This window comes from Pezoporus flaviventris, unplaced genomic scaffold (assembly GCF_033815535.1).
Source record: "Pezoporus flaviventris isolate CSIRO_AGI_PZ_B2104156 unplaced genomic scaffold, CSIRO_AGI_Pfla_v1 ptg000006l, whole genome shotgun sequence".
NCBI lineage: Eukaryota > Metazoa > Chordata > Aves > Psittaciformes > Psittacidae > Pezoporus > Pezoporus flaviventris.
Window position 1 is genome coordinate 19656966 of NW_026892554.1, and position 9000 is coordinate 19665965.

Below are 9000 nucleotides of genomic sequence, written 5' to 3' on the forward strand. Positions count from 1 at the left end.
CCAAGTTTCCCAGCTGGAGCCCGGGACAGAACCCACCCTGGTCCTGCTGAGAAGTGAGTTAAAAGCCAAAGCCATCATTTCTGGGCTGAAACATCACAAGATTCACAACACACAGCCTGGAAGTGCCGTGCCAGAGCAGCTCAGATTGTATTTCTGAAAGCCCCGGGTGGCCAGGAGCTTCTGGAGGGTCATTTACCCATTCCCGCTTTAGGAATGGGTATTCACTGTGCCTAAAGCATGCCTGATGGTTACGGTCAAGCCTGGCTTCCAACATCGCCAGCAAAGCCAATCCTACAGCCCTCCTTGGCAGCTTACGTGCTGCTTAATTGCCCTGATAGTTCTGCATTGAGGGGTTTGCTGTAAAAAGCAGCCTATTTCTCAGCAGCAACAAATACTTGGGAAAGCTTGCTCTCTGGCAAACTCTATTGTTCATCCTTTCCACATAAAACGTTCCTAATGAAGAGGGAAAGCAGGATCTTGGCTTCTTTCAAAACAATCTGAAATATTATATTAAAAACATGCACTGAGTGCTGACATATTTACTGTGTTGCTTTATGAAGTAAATTGCCTGAGCTAATTCAGAGCTTGACACCATTCAGACAGCACATAACAATGGGACTGGGAGGATCTTGCTGCAAGAAGTCACACTTTAGGCAGGTATGGAGCATCTTGGAGCTGCCAGACAGCCCTGACTCCGGTTTCAATGGGACCTGAAAGCCACCGGCATCATCCAGCTGCACAAGCACTCAACATGTTCACATGAAGATGGCAGCAGGTTTCAGCCCTCATGAATCCTCCCTACCCAGTCCTTCAGCTCCTCATCTAGACATTGACAAAGGTCCAAGCTGGGAGGACATGGTACATACCATGCCAGGCTGTCCTGGCAATAGGCACCCATATCGTGGAAGCAAATCTCAGCCTTCCCCTCACCACACCAAGCCCAATCCCTTAGAAGCAGGAAGAAAGTTTTAGTTCATAGAATCATAGAATATTTAGGGTTGGGAAGGACCTTATGATCATCCAGTTCCAACCCCCTGCCATGGGCAGGGACACCTCACACTAAACCGTGTCACCCAAGGCTCTGTCCAACCTGGCCTTGAACACCCCCAAGGATGGAGCATTCACAGCTTCCTTGGGCAACCCATTCCAGTGCCTCAGCACCCTCACAGTAAAGAACTTCCTTCTTATATCCACTCTAAACGTCCTCTGATTAAGTTTTAACCTGTTACCCCTTGTCCTATCAGTAGTGTTTGAGCTGGAGACATCTGGATTTCTCTCCATTTAAAGGACCAGCATCTTACAGGGTCTCAGCACAGGGAACGCTACAGCTGGGACAAGCATGGAGCATGTTAATGTGCATGTACCTGCAACCTAAACCCCTTCTGCAGAGCGGGTCACTGACACAAGGTCCTGGCTCCCCAGGACAGGTTGGTGCAGAACCAAAGCACACATCACAGCTGCCAGGATGCAACCAAATCCAGGATGCTGCCCCATGTCAGGATGCAACCACAGCCCCCAAGCAGGGCACAGAACCTCAGAAGCCCTAGTGTGCCCTGACCTTCTTTGACTCAGGACCAGAAGCCCTCTGCAAAGGTTCAGCAGCACCTCATCACTTCCACCCTCTCCAGACTCCCTTGGATTTAGCCACAGCAGCAAAGGGGCAGGCTCCCTACAGCCAGATCCACTGAGCAACAGGCATCACAACAGATCAGAGGGACCCGGGGCCCCTCCTCATTTATATTCCCCTCCAGCTGTAGCCTTCAACATGGCTGAGGAATGCAATGCAAGACAAGGCCTACAGAGAATGCCTAAAGATTATTCCTCTCAGATTCCAATTTATTTTCCATTATTAATGCTTTTGCAAGCCCAACACGTCCTGCAAACATAAAGAGCATGTTAAACATGCGGGCGGGAGAGCTGCAGAGCTGAGATGAGCACATGCCTGGCACAGGCACCCACCCAGCCAACCATGGAGACATGGCCCCAGCAAGGCAAAGGGAAAAGCTTTGGGGGAAGCAAGCATCACCCTTGATGAGCAGATCCTGAAACAGAAGCTTGTTATCCCCCATAGGGGATAACAATGTCCCACAGCCCTGGAAAAGTGAGAGCATCATCCCCAAAAGCAGAGGTACCGCATGCCTATGGCTGAGCGTCACTCAGGGACAGAGAGAAGGCAGGACTAGGGGAGAGCCACTTGCATGAAGGATGAGAGGAGCTGGAGACTTCCATAATGTAGAGAAAATTGCTTTCACCAACTAGCTGCAGGTCTAAAGCAATTACATTTGGGGCAAAGCTGAGATCACATCCGAGTGCTGCACGCACGGTGGGTGCATTCTGAAATGCAAGAACTGAGTAAGGGAAAAACAGACAAAGAAAATGTCTTCAAAAATGATTTGATACAGTAGGTGCTGAGGGGATAAAATGGATAACTCAGGGAGGGGACACATCCTGGAGCCAGCCAGACATCCCAGCAATGGGACAACAGAGAGCTTGGAAGAGGAGCTTGGGCAGCACGCTCCCACTGACAGTCCCCTAGTCCCTGAGCATGGGAAATGCTCCACAGGAAGCTCTGACAAGGCAGCAGGTGAGCACTGTCTGGCCCAGCAGAAATAGGCTGTGCCTTAATTAAAGCACCGTTTGCCCTCCAATTCAGCTGCTCATGCAGGAGTATGGTGAGAAGCAAGAGTGACTGTAGTGACAGCATCAGGATCAGATCTCAGTGGGCTTGAACAGCCGGGCAACATGCTGCCCTCAGATGAACACAAGAGGGAAGTGGAGCTGCTGGAGCAAATCCAGCTTCAACCCAAACCATTCTACCATTCTATGATGCTATGAAATACTGAGCCACCTTATTACTTCCATTCACAGACCTACAGGCTGACACAAAAACCCACCCCAACACCTCCCAGTTAAAGCCTTTCAAGGACAGATGTAGACTGGGAGGCAACTGCTTTATTTGACCAGAGATGAGAAGCTCCTTCAAGCTAAAAGAAATACTTGTGATCTTCCCTGTCAAGCCGTCACCCTTCACCACTGTTTTTCCCCTCTAATCTGCTGGAATTCAGAAGGATCCAAGGCCTCCAGCACATCTTCTTTAATTACCAACTGGGGCCGAGCTGCCCCGATCCCTGGAGCACTGACTGCTGCCGGCACTCCTTAGACACCCAATTTATCAGGCAGATGCCTCTTTTGCTTCCCAGCCACGCATCTTCCCCTTGTCTTTATCTGCTCTGGGGACAGGAATGGGAAGTGGAGCAGCAGCACCCACGGCTGCTGGTGACAGAGCCCCTTTTCAAAGGATGCTGCCTTGCTTTTATTACCAGCCCTGGCCAAGTAGAATTGAGACATGAAGTAGATTTGTGCCCCAGATAAGGACATTTATTAGACAAGCTATTGAGGAGAAAACAAAAGCTAACAGTGAAGAGCCAGGAAGAGCAAGGATTAAAGAGAAAGCATCAAGAATACAAAGGGAAGCACTGTTAATACTTGGTGCTTCCTATCGGTGAATAGAAGCCTTGAGTAGTCCTTAATGAAGCTTTAGCAAAAGTTAGTGTCACCCCACAAGAGGTGACAAACACAAAGGCATCTGCACCCTCAAATAAAGCAGCATCCAGCCCCTTCCTTCACGGTCAGATGTGGCTGAGCATCCCTGCCCCAGGGTGGCAGCCTCCAGCATGTCCATGACCCTTCTCTTTGCCTATATGAGCACCACACACTGTGACCACACACTAGGATGCTAGGATCCCGGAACGGCTGCTCCAGCCCCTGTCACTGCACCCCACAGCCTGACCAAGGCAGGATGAGGAGGGAAAGGGAATTTAGTCTCAGTGAGCAGAGCACTTCCGATTAAGCCAGAATTTTTCCTGCCCATGAGGAATGACTTGAAAAGCATGGATCCACTTAGATTTTCCTATTGGAGACCATCTGGTTTTCTCCCCACCAAAGGAGACAAGTTCCTGCAAATCTTCCAATAAAAGCACATATTTTTATGGGGGAAAGAGGTCTTCCATAGGAATCCTAACTATTTTATGATTCTTTGATCTTCCCTTGCACGCTGCTTCACCACTGACCACGTGCCCCCCCTGGCTGGGGCACGAGCTGGCAGCATAGGGTGAGGTGAAGGAGGACGAGCCCAGGCAGGAGCACAGGGGTGCCCTTGCAGCCCAGCAGCTCCGGAGACATTCATTGCTTGTGACACGTTGTCAAAGGGAGACGCGCCTCATTAGTCAGAGCCAAAGCAAATGAGAAGGCTCCTTGGCCAATTATAACCAAAGATCCCAAATCAGGGATGCTCCCTGGGGCTCACCACTTCCCCTTCAGCCCCGCCAACGAGTGGGAAACCAAGGTGAGATGGAACACGGATTCTGGCTTCACCAAGGTGGTGAATTCTCCATTCCCAGCAACCATCACGCAGCCAGGCTGGATCCGGCACGGCCAGCTGGGAAAGCACAGAGCTCCAGGAGCCGCACTTGGAAAGCTGGAAAATGAGAGGCTTCCTTTTGCAAGGTTCTGTTTCCCAACTCTTGAAACAGAGCTCATTGACTCTCCTGAGTGGCATTCTCTGCTCAAAACGTCTATTTTTAAAAGCTTTTCTCTTTTAAATGACGTGGTTTTCCTCTGTGGGTTAAGCTGAGCTGGCACATGCCTTTTGTGTGTGCTTTGTTTTTCATCTCACCTAGCAGGAGAGGGGGGAGGCTGCAGCCCTCCCCAGGCACCATCACCCAGGGCTGGCAGGGGACACCCCTTGTGCCACAACAGCTTGCCCCGGAAGGCCACCTCCTCTATGGTTAAAGCCACTGGGATCCTTCCCGTCACATCCCATGTTGTTGGGGAGACCTGCCCCATGGATCCCAGCCCATCCCCTGGGCATGCAGGTGCTCATCCTGTCCTTCCCTCCCCCGTCCTGGCCCAGCCTCAGGCAGGTTGGGTCCAGCCCAGCAGCATCTGCTTAAATGAAACAATAAACAAGGAGCCGCTGCAGATTTCCCTTACACTGCAGTTCCTTATTAATCCCCACAGTAAACACGGGGGGGGGAAGAAGCAATTAACCTAAGAGGGATGTTTTCTGTTTAAAGATACAAATGGATGCTAAAAGCAGACAAAGGAGCTGGAGCAAACGCATGGCAGAAGGAGTGGGGAGCAGCATCCCTGGCAAGGGAAGGAAGAGCATCAGGGCTCGTGCCAGCAGTGCCCAGGATCCATCACCATCATGAGAATGCAACCTGCACCATCCTACACCCATGCAGGGTCTGTCACCCTAGCAAGGGCTTCCTGGGGAGAGGGGCACCCCCTGAGCATCCCCATATACACCCCAGCCTGAACCGATTCTCCTCCCAGTGGGGCTTGCCATAGGAGCAGGCTGCAGAACATGGGGCTCTGGGGAATGGTCGGGCAGCAAAGCTGCAGTTACTTGACTGGAAGAGGGCCGGAACACTGGAAGTAACCTCCTGTGCCCGGTGACTGATGCTGCACACGGCTGCTTTAATGAGAAATGGCCATTTGAAGCTTAACAGCTCTCGGCACCAGATTCCCTCCCCTCTTCCCACTGTAGCTGCTTCCCATACAGTGCCCCAGCTAATTAATTACAGAGCACAATCCAATCAGTCAGGCCATCCTATTGCAGTTAAAGGCGTTTAAGAGATAATGCCATGAAACTCCAGACGGACTGGCCTGACCCCAGCCTCCGGCACCACCGGAGTACTTGGGAGCTACCGCCACCACCCCGGGTGACATCCCACATGCAAGCACACTGAAAAACCCCTCCAGTGCTCCCTGTGCACTGGATTTCTGAGACCTGATGATGACTCTAATGAGACCTGTGCTGTCCTCTCCCACTCATATCTCGCCACTGGGCTCGCTGTGCCCACCAAACACATTCCTGCCTGGCTCAACACATGTACAGGGTGAGGGAGATGCCCTCAGCCCTGCTTCTGCCTGCTCTGTATTTGCTTTCAGCATGGCAGAAGGCAGAGACTGGCCTCGCTGGAGACGGGCTTTGATGGCAAGGGGAGGAAGGACAGCAGCTAAAGTGACAGGATGCTGCTGGACAAGCAGCCTCTTTATGGTTATTATTGTTGGCATTGATGCGCTGATCTCCATATGGGATGCTCTCAGCTTTGCAGAGAAGGTTTAAATCTCTTCCCCAGGCTAAAAGCATGGGAGTTCAACCCAAAAACTGAAGTGTTGAAGAAGAAGTTATTAAACCCCTTTGACAAAGGTGGGGGCTTGCGTTAGCTCAGCCCATTTGGTCCTGAATCACTGCCCCTCCAACCGCCCTGACAAGGGATTTATTCAGTGGGTGCCCTTAGTACCTCAGGCAGCCTTGTTTCTTTAATCACACCCATCTGGGGCCAAATCCTGACCAACATTGCTGGAACCCTGCTGGTTCCCAGTGGTATTAGAGGAAAATGGTTCTCTAATGGCATTAGAGAGGAAACCTGTGGCAGGCGACCCCGAGCACCCCTGCAAAGGATGGCTGTGGCTACTCTGCTTTGTGCCAGCTGCGCTCCCAGCTGCCTCTTGTTCAATGATGAAAGCAGCTGATGCTGTGATTTACTGATCCTACCCGGGGTTAATTTTGCCTTCCAGGGTGAGGATAAGCTCTTGGATTTGCAAACATTTTGAGGATTGTAGGTTTAATTATTTTTTTTTCCTCTTATTGTGTGTGTATGCATCAAAAGCTCTTATGCCTTGATCCGAAGCCAAGGCGAGGGATATACATCAAGTCTAAATATGCTCCTGTCACAGGTGGCATCAAAAGCTTGTTGCAGGTGAATAGGCAGAGGGTTCTGCTCTCACTTGGTCCAGCCCATCTCACAGCAGCTTGACCTCCAAGTGAGGAAAAGTCTGTTCTGTGCAGTCACTCATCCAAATGCCTTTGCAGAGCTGCAGGCACAGCTAGCTATGGCAAGGAACAGAAAGCGCCTTCTCAGAGCCGTCATCCAGAGCTACCCCAGCCAGATATCCATCTATCCTGCCTCAGGACCAGCACCATGCATCCCAGCACTGCAGCCCTGGCAGGATGGGACATCCTCCGTGGGCGCCAAGCTCCCTCAACACAACCGTCTGGAGAGGGAAGAGGCTTTTCCCTATGGAGCTGGGGAATCTAAACTCTTCCAGCGCTTACCTTGAGAGCTTCTGTAAAGCATTGAAGGGATTTTGGTAGGAGGAGGGAGGAGAAGCTGTTGGATAAACCCTGAGGCCACCCCACCCTCCATGCCTAGTAGATAGCTTTGGAGTACATCTCCTGATGGTCCTGCAATGGCTCCCCTGGGAACCAACTGAAAATATGAGCAGAAACGAAGCAACGCTGCAAAAACATCAGTCCCTCATCGAGGATGGCACCGACTTGAGGTTGTGCTGCCAGCCCAGAGCTGCACTAAGCGCCCAGAGCAATGCACCAGAGAAACTTGTTAGCCTTCAGCATCCATCTTCCCTTTTGCACAGCAGCCGTAGCACCAGGATCACTGCTGGAGCCCGCTCCATCCCATTTTCTGTTCCCTGATCTGAACCCTTCCTATGAGCCGCCAATTAAAGCACAGAACTGTTCTCAGCTCAGCCTCCCATGCATGAAAATGTCCTGTTATTTTGCACCTGCCAAGAGCTGTGTCCCAGCAGATTTCTCTTGAACTGACACTTGAGGATAATTAAACCTCTCTCTCCTCCGATAGCAGCACAGCAGATAAAAAGGAGAGCCCTGGGGCTCTCGGGTCGCTGTTGCGGTGTGTGGCTCCTGTACAAGCCAGCAACATGAGATGAGACTCAGTTTCTCAACAGAGACACGGGCAGGGTGGCAGCTCTGCAACCTGCCCTAATTTGGCAAGGGAAGCTGAGCAAGATGTGAGGTGCATGCAGGGCTGATCAGCAGGTGAAGGAGGAGCTGGAAATCAAACGTCTGGGATCAAATCAAAGCCCCCCTTAGTGCTAAACCTAGGCTATCCTCCATCACTGAGGTCCCAAGGGGTGCAGCCGCGAAGGTCCAGGCACCCTCCTCATTGCCTCTAGCTCTATCCTAATGCAGGGTCTGGCTCCCATCACACACACAGCTCCCCACAGCCCTGGCTCCCAGGTGCCCCATAGACCCAGCCCAAAGTTGGCTGGTTTCGTGGAGCGGGTGGCCGGGCGGGCAAGCAGCCGGCCTGCAGCAGCGGGCAGCCCCACGCCACGCTCTGCCCGTCTGCCGTGCGTGCTGCCGGAGGTTACTGCATGCATCGAACCTCAAAGCCGCGCTTCGATCGGGGCGGTTTTGAGGCTGGCGCTGAGCATCTGCCATCGCTCCGGGCTGCGCCTCCAGCACCCCTGGCCGGGGGTGCCCAACCCACCTGCCCCAAGGAGCCCCTTCGCACCGGGGGAACGGGGGGTTCCTCACCCCAGCCGCGCTGAGAGGAGGCTGGGTCCCCCTTGCTCCGAGGTGTCGCAGGTGCCTCCCCCAGGGATGGACCCCCCCCCCAAAGCCCGAGCTCCGCGCCCGCCGCCGTTACCTGCGAGGGCTCGGTGTGCGGCCGGGCGAGCTGCGCCGCGCTGCAGCTGGGCTCGGCTCCGCGGGGCTCGGCGCATCCTCCGCCGCTCGGCCGGGCTCCCGCGCCCCGCTCCCCGCCGCTCTCCGCTCGGCTCCGCGCTGCTCCGCGCCCGCTCGCCCGCACCCCGCTCCGGCGGCGGGGGCGAGCGCATACCCCGGCGCTTGCGGCTGCCACCGAGCCCCGAGCAACGCGGCTCCAGGCTCCGCTCGCCGCTGCCTACCGAAGCGCCCCGCCCGCCCCGCCTCCCGCTCCCCTCCGCGCCCGGCCCCGGTGACAAATCGCGGACGGGATTGCTTTAAAGAGAGAGCGCCCGCAGAGCCAGCCCGGGGGTGCTGTTTCATACGCACACCCCACCGGGGCGTAAGGCACCCCCCGGGGCTGTCCATCACCCCTTGAGCTCCCCTGGGCGCTGGGCACGAGGTGCGGCTGAGCCCCGACAGCTCAATGCACTGATGGTTGCCTTTGCTGCTGTTGCAGCCGT

At 53.8% G+C, this 9000-nt stretch overlaps 1 protein-coding gene across 1 annotated transcript in view; it reads right to left on the reverse strand.

Annotated features, from left to right (window-relative positions):
* The window catches only part of LINGO1 (leucine rich repeat and Ig domain containing 1), a 149989-nt gene extending 141285 nt beyond the window's left edge, over positions 1 to 8704 (reverse strand). Inside the window, exon 1 of the mRNA XM_061447295.1 lies at positions 8481 to 8704. The gene's annotated coding sequence lies outside the window, so the exon portion shown is untranslated. The remainder of the gene's footprint in view (positions 1 to 8480) is intronic.
* Between the last annotated feature and the right edge of the window lie 296 nt (positions 8705 to 9000).